This window comes from Choloepus didactylus, chromosome 2 (genome assembly GCF_015220235.1).
Source record: "Choloepus didactylus isolate mChoDid1 chromosome 2, mChoDid1.pri, whole genome shotgun sequence".
NCBI lineage: Eukaryota > Metazoa > Chordata > Mammalia > Pilosa > Megalonychidae > Choloepus > Choloepus didactylus.
In genome coordinates this window covers 176,799,648-176,807,395 of record NC_051308.1, presented here as the reverse complement: position 1 = coordinate 176,807,395, position 7,748 = coordinate 176,799,648, and the positions used below count along the sequence as shown (strand labels likewise).

Below are 7,748 nucleotides of genomic sequence, written 5' to 3'. Positions count from 1 at the left end.
TAAGCTTTATTCATATCTCTAACTGAAGTCTGATCTCTTCGTCGGCTTTTAAAATGGTTGCTGTATGGGGTAATGCTGACTTCCTTAGTTGCAGAACTCTAGCTCTGAGTCTCTGGTGTCATACAGATACCTGAAGTTCCGGGGAATGACCAGGTTATAGACAAAGAGCTCAGCATCTCAGAACTTAGAAACAACCTTACCTACTCAGGATAGATGTGACTGCTGTAAGAGCTTAAAATCTAAGAAACTTTACAGCAAGTCATCTCCTGGTAACCTATGCTCTTGAATTCAATTCTCAGAGTTTGTACATTATATTTAATCCATATTAATGAAGCATTACAATATTAGTCTTTTCACTCAACATACTGTCCTCAATGTTCATTCACCTGTTGCATACCTCACATTATTCAGGCTTCTTAATGCCTGTTGAGGTAGAACATGACATCTGCCAAGGCAAAGTCCCATGGGGCCTTCCAATCACAAATCTATAGGGATAAACTGGCATTCTAGGTTATTCCTGGCATTCTAAGCATTTCTTTTTCCAGAATGAGCAGTTTAAACTCAGTGCTTAGAACAGTGCCTGTCACAAAATACACTTTCAGTAAATCTTTTTTGAATGAACTAAAGTTTATAATTGTTTAAAAAATAATAGCAGCAGAAGTATTATGTTCATGCTCATTCAAAACCAATTCTGCTTGTCTACATTTTATAAATAAAGGGACTTTTCAAGGTCCCTGAGCATCTGGTCTGGGATGTCTGGGACCAACAGGCAGAAGGAAATGGAGCAGCAGGGGTGAGGGGTGGGGGTAGCTGGAAGCCAAGGCTGGAGAAGGTTGGGCAGTAGGGATCCCAGACCCAGAAGATTCCCACCAGTGAGCTACTGGGGTGGGGAGGGGGAGCAATGAGTGAATGTCCCCTGCTCCATCTTCAAACTGGGTTCTTGGCAAGGGGGCATGGGGCTAGAGCTGGGGTGGGCAGAGAGCACACATCCTCCAAGGGCCATGTGTTTGTGTGTGTGTGTGTTTGTGTGTGTGTGCAACAGAGACAGAGAGACAGAGACAGAGAGAGGATGAGGGAGAGCAGGGGTGGGGGAGACAAGAGAGTGGGAGGGGATGGAGCATGAGTGATACTGATTGAGCGAGATTGATTGACTGAGGCTTTAGCAAGTTATTAACTTCTGTGAGCCTCATTGCTCTGTCAGTATAAAGTGAAATATAAAAATACTGCAGGAGGTGATGTGAGGATTGAATGAGATAATATGTTACTTTATCTCAATGTAATATGAAAGTGCCATCTTTTTAGGTTAGTAAAAATGTTACCATGTTGCACGTGAAAACCCCTAGCACAGGCGCAGCATCCTTACATTCATTGTGTAGTAGCAGCCCAATTTCTCCTTGGTAATCAGGATCAATCACCCCAGCCAATAGAGTAATGCTCTTCTTCATCTGTTGATTCAGAGGCATGAGAATCTCTGTGGCAGTCTTAACTTCCAGTTCAGCGGAACCATGGGAAGCGTTCCTCATTTTGGAACTAAGATCTCTAGAGCAACAGAGAATAAAATCATGGGAATCAGAAGTAAATATCTTTCTAGTGGATAACTAAGGGTAATAGTGAGTGATGTTATTCCCATTTCCACCCCATGATTCCTGGACATGTGAATGTTGGCTATGGGAGAAACAGCACTATGTATTGGAGGTTGATTTAGAGCATACACATCCTCCTGAGGAACAGTGTCCCAGCCCTGCAAGATTTTACCACCTAGCTGGAGCTGTAATGAGTCCTCAAAGGACTCTTCCACAATTCTATCAAGCCAGCTGCTTCAGGGTGATGGGGAACATAGTAAGACCAGTGAATTCCATGAGCGTGGGCCTATTGCCTCATATCATTTGCTGTGAAATGAAGTCCTTGATGGGAAGCAATGCTGGGTGGAATATCATGATGGTGGAAAAGGCATTCTGTAAGTCTATAGACAGTAGTTTTGGCAAAAGCATTGTGTCCAGAGAAGGCAAATCCATATCCAGAGTATTCTGGTAAGAATGAAATGCTGGCCTTTCCATGATGGAAGTGGTCCAATGTAATCTACCTGCCACCAGGTACGTGGCTATTCACAAATTTGGACTGGTGCTGTGTTGGGGACTGAGCATTGGTCTCTGCTGCTGGCACATTGGGAACTCAGCAGTGGCTGTAGCCAGATTGGCTTTGGTGAGTGAAAATCCATGTTGCTAAGTCCATGCATAACCTCCATCCCTTCTTCTTGGGCAACTTTGCTCATGAGTCCATTGGGCAATGACAAGAGTGGCTGGGGAAAGAGGCTGACTGGTATCCATGGAACAGGTCATCCTATCCACTTGACTATTAAAATCCTTCTCTGCTGGGGTCACCAGTTGGTGAACATTCACATGGGAAACAAATATCTTCACTTTTTTTTTTTTTTTGCTATTTCAGAGAGGTTTATCACATACCCTCTTCCCCAGACCTCTTTGTCACCAATTTTCTAGTCATGCTTCTTCCAAGTCCCTGGCCATCCAGCCAAACCATTGGCCATAGCCCATTAATTGGTATACAGTCACATCTCTTACCATTTCTCCTTTCAAGCAAAATGGATAATCAGGTGCACTGCTCAAAGTTCTACCCACTGGGAGGATTTACCTTTACTGTTGTCCTTCAGGGATGTTCCAGAAAGGGGCTGTTTTGCTGCTGCTGTCCACTTTTGGATGGTGCCTGCATATCATGAAGAAACATCTGTAAGCCAGGCCCAAGTTTTTCTTTTTCTCAGTCAATTGATTGTAAGGAATTCCCCGTAAGGCCACAGGTACAGGCTGGGAGAGAGAGAGAAGGTGATGTAGCAAGAGTGGGAGCCATGGGCTTTTGGTCATTTCTTATCTCATGTATACTACTCCATTTGATAATGGAGGGCTCTGTGCAGGCCCAGCTTTATGGCTTGGTGGGTCAGACAAAGTACTCTGCATATAGTGGGAACTTGGTCAACATTTGGCAAATGAGAAGGAAAGATGAAATCCTAATGCATTGTGCTAGCCTGTTCTGCTGTTTCAGTTGGAAGTAGCTAGTTGTTATAACTAATGGGACCTAGTATATTTTATATCTTTTGCTATAAAAGTAGGTAAAGTAAGAAGCCAAGAATACCTCTAAGCTATTTATTCACAAACTCATCATTAACAATAATCTGTTTCACTGGTAATCATATGTGTGTACATTAGTGTGTGTTTTGTAGAAAAACCCTGCAATGTAGTAGAACCAGTTTTTAAAAATTGACCATTCTATCTATTTTGTAATCACTACTTCATGCAGTTATAGTCACTGCAAATGGACAAATGGATGACACCCAAGAGTCTATAAGGCCACAGTGATTTGAGCTAAACCAATAATTGTATCATTCTGGTTGTTATGTGATTGCAAAGTTGTACATTTTTATTGTACAAAATGAAAATCAGAAAGGAATGAAAACTCTGAGCTGCACCTGTTAATGTATTTTTAGAATATTTCCAGTGTAAACATGTGTGATAGGCCAGAGTTTCTAAGACAGCCCCAGGTTGTTGTCCCCTGGGGTTATTTTTGTGATTATATTGTGTTATGTGGGAAAGGGGAGATTTTACAGATACAATTAAATTACTAATCAGTTGATCTTAAGCATAGGAGGATATCCAAGTGGGCCTCACAAAATCACATGCCACCTTTAAAAAGTAAAGAATCTTCTCTGGTTATTTGGAGAAGCAGAAGCCAGAGAATTTTAAGCATGAGAGGAATTCAATGTGCTGTTGCTGGCTTGGAGATGGGGGGGTTGGAATGTAAGTGGCCATTAGGAGCTGAAAGTGACCTCAGCCAACAGCCAGCAAGAGGATGGGAACCTCAGTCTGGTAACAAGAAAAAAACTGGGTTCTAACAGAACCTAGAATGGTTTGGAAACAAATTCTTACACAGAGCCTCGAGCTGCACCAGTACTTAATGTCAGTCTTTGAAACCCTAAGCAGAAGGCCCAGATAAAATGGGCAAGATTCTTGACCCACAAAACTCTGAGATAATAAATATGTGTTATTTATAGCTGCTGTGTTTGTGGCAATTTGTTATGCAACAATAGAAGACCAATACAAATTTCGGGTACCTGGAAGTGAGGTGCTTATATAAGAAATGACTAAAATGTGGAAGTGGCTTTGGAATCAGGCAATGGTCTGAAGCTGGAGGAATTTTGAGGTTCATAATAAAAAAGTTGAAACTGTCTCAAGCACACTATTAATAGACATATGAACAGCAAAGATGCAGCTATTGAGAGCTCAGAAGGAAGTGAGGAGCATTATAGAGAAAACCTAAATAGGCTTAGAGAAGCCTAAATCACCATGAATGGACTGTTATTAGAAATCTGGGCCCTTAATGCCGCAGGTGAAGACTCACAAGGAAGTGATAAACATGCTATTGGAAACTGGTGGGAAAAGAATCCTTATATTGTGATGGCAGAACTTAGCAAAATGGTCCTGCAGTTATGTGGAAAGTAGAATTTTTTTAAGTGACAACCCTGGATATGTAGCTAAGGAAATTTTCTAAGCAAAGTGTTGAAGGTACTGGCTTGTTTCTTCTTGCTGCATTTATTAAAATGTGAGAAAAAGAGAAATAAATTGTAGGGAAAACTGATGAATATAAAGAGGACCAGGACCCTGGACAACTTTGAAAATTCTCAGCCTTCCAGATGGCAAAAGATACCAAATGTCAGAAAGCATGGCATAGGGAAAAATACTGACTATGGGAATGTCCAACTCTACTAAACCTTGGAAAGATCAAAAAGTCAAAGCATTCAGTCATACAAAATGTCCTTACAAGAGATTAAGGCTGTGACTCACAGATCCCTTCAGCCAGACCAGAGGGCCTCTCAGAAGCTTCAGACACAGCAGAAGGCAAAGACAGAGAAATATTTGTGGACATGGCTTTTGTCTAATGGAGTGATACTTTGCGAAAATTTGTGCAAGGACCATAATGCTTTTGACAAAATCATTGTCAACAGAAACACTGTCAGCTTGGACTGAAAGGTACAGAAAGAGTAGAAAAATGAAAGACTGTTGGACTTTCCAAATTCTATTGCCTCTGAGGGCAGAAACAAGAGCCAGGAAGGCAGAACCAAGAACTCAGAGGACAGAGCTGAGAATCATGGAGGGTTATTCCTAGTCAAGAACTCTGGCTGGAATTTGCCTGGCTGTATTTTAAAACTGCTTTGGATTGGTGTCTCCTTTTTATCTTCCCTTCCTTCCTCCCTCCCTCCCTCCTTTCCTTCCTTCCTTCCTTCCTTCCTTCCAATTGCAACGGCTAAAACTGTTATCCTCTGCCTGTCTCTCCATTATATGTTTGGAGTGTTGAGGTCAGAAAACTTGTTCCTTTAGCTTTGTAGATCCACAGATGGAGAGGAATTGTGCCTAGGAGCTGTACTTAATGGATTATCCAGGAGCCTCTTTGCCATCTGATTTAATGATTTACATTAAGAGATTTTGGACTTTTGAAGCTGCTGGATTAGAATAGAAATTTTGACTTTACGTTGCTGCTCTAATGGGAAACTTGGAAACTATGGAGATGGTGAATCATGGGCACCAGAAGGGGAGACTGACGGTAGGCAGGTAGGCAGAATTCTAAGATGGCTCTATCATCTCTACTTCCTGGGGTTTCTTCCTGATTAAGTTATGTTACATGGGAAAAGGGATTTTACAGACATAATTAAGGTTACTAATCACCTGACCTTAAGACAGGGAAATTATCCAGGTGAGCTTAAACTTAATCACACAAACCTTTAAAGCAGAGGCTTTCTCTATTTGGAGAAGTAGAAGCCGAAATTTGAAGCATGAGAGGAATTCAATGTACTGTTGTTGACTTGAAGATGTAGGTAGCCACATGTCAAGTAGCCTCTATGAGCTGAGATATGACCCCATTCAACAGCCAGCAAGAGATATGGGGCACCTTAATCCTAGACACCACAAGACTCGAATCCTGCCAACAACTGAAAGAGCTTGGAAGCAGACGCTCTCCAGAGTCTGCTGATGAGAACACAGCCCAGCTGACCTATTGATTCATTCAACCTTTGAGGACCCCCAGCAGAGGGCCCAGCTTTAGCTAGTTTCAATGTGCTAGACCCCTGGCTCATTCAAACTGTTACACAGTAAATTTGTGCTATTTATAGTTGTAAGATGTGGTAATTGTTGTCCAGTAATAGAAATTGTCTATGTGAGTGTCATGTTGTGGATATATAATTCTATGCATCATATATATGTGTATATGTGTGTGTATATATATCTACACACACACACACAGATAAGCAAGTATACTGTCTTAAAAAAGATTATATTTTTACCAATCATTATAAAATCTTGTTGTAAGTCAATGATGAAATGAATTTTACTGTACAATAGGATTCTAGTTTAAAAACAAAAGACCTTATAAAGAGGGGTTAACTCCAGATTCAAATTTTTGTTGCTTTATCCTTCTTGGAGATTCTCTGAAGAGGATACCTGGATAGTATGTATTCTCAGAGACATTCAGTCGATTCAATTTAATTTTGGACAGTCAAATAAATAAAATATCATTGAGCATCCTCTATATATTACTAGACATTGGGGCTTGGCATTGGACATGATTGATAAATATTTCCTGCCCTCCAAGAGCTTTATATGGGTAGGAGAATGTTGAGTAAATATTTTAATGATAATGTGGTGTGCTAAGTGCTGGTATATTGGGTATTACAGAAGCACAAATGAAGACTGTTATCCAAATATGGAGCCGGAAGTGGGGGGTGATTAGTCAGGAAAGTCTTCAGATCTGAAGAGCTATGAGGAGAAAACCAAGTTGGGACTGTGGTGTATATGCACGTACATGTGTACAGGAGTGAGGGGTATATGCAAGAAAGAGTATTTTGAGTACAGAGAATATATTTAAAAAAGGATTGAAGAGGGTATCTGGAACTAAAATACAAGGGGCAAATGGGCAGGAGAGGAGAGGTAAATATGTTACCAGTTAATGAAAGTCTTATAGTTAATTTGGACATTATCCTGAGGGCAGTGGTAAAAATCATTAAAAGGAGGTTTCTTCATTTGACAGGGCTGCTATGATAATGCCATAAAATAGGTCAATTTAGCAGCATTGAATGTTATTGGCTCAAAGTTTGGAGATAGAAGGCCATGCTTTCTCCCTGCAGTCTGGAGCATTCTGGTGCTGGCATGCAGCAATCCTTGGGATTCCTTAGCTTTGCATCTCGGCCTCCTGTCACAGGATGTTCTTGATCTCCCCTATATAGTTTTCTCTGGACTTCTGGCTTCCAATTTCTTCTCTTTGTAAGGCCCCCAGTAGTATGGATTAAGATCCACTGAGATACAGTTGGCCACAACATAAATAGGATCTAGGAGATCTATTCACAAATGACTCCACACTTAACTGATAAATACATTTTCAAAGTGTCCTGTTTATAATGGGTTCACACCTACAGGAATACAGATTAAGATTAAGAACATTGCGTTTTTGGGGGGGCACATAATTCAATCTACCTGAGGAAGGAATGCTATTGGTTTTTCCCTTTAGAAAAAAATCTAAAATGTGTGCAGGTGAAAGATAAATGTAAGGCAGATCAGGACTGAGCTCTTCCAGATTAGAGATATTGATGATATCAACTGAGCGATGGGGGAATTGAGAGGAATGTATGGACTTGAGAGATACTGGGATAAAAATCAACCAATGTATTTGTTTATGGGGGGAGTGTGAGGACG

At 40.9% G+C, this 7,748-nt stretch overlaps 1 long non-coding RNA gene across 1 annotated transcript in view; it reads right to left on the bottom strand.

Annotated features, from left to right (window-relative positions):
- Positions 1-775: 775 nt before the first annotated feature.
- The window catches only part of LOC119518936, a 29,741-nt gene continuing 22,768 nt past the window's right edge, over positions 776-7,748 (bottom strand). Inside the window, exons 2-3 of the long non-coding RNA XR_005213897.1 lie at positions 2,650-2,819; positions 776-1,539 (exon numbers count right to left, since the gene is read on the bottom strand). This is a non-coding gene — a long non-coding RNA (uncharacterized LOC119518936). The remainder of the gene's footprint in view (positions 1,540-2,649; positions 2,820-7,748) is intronic.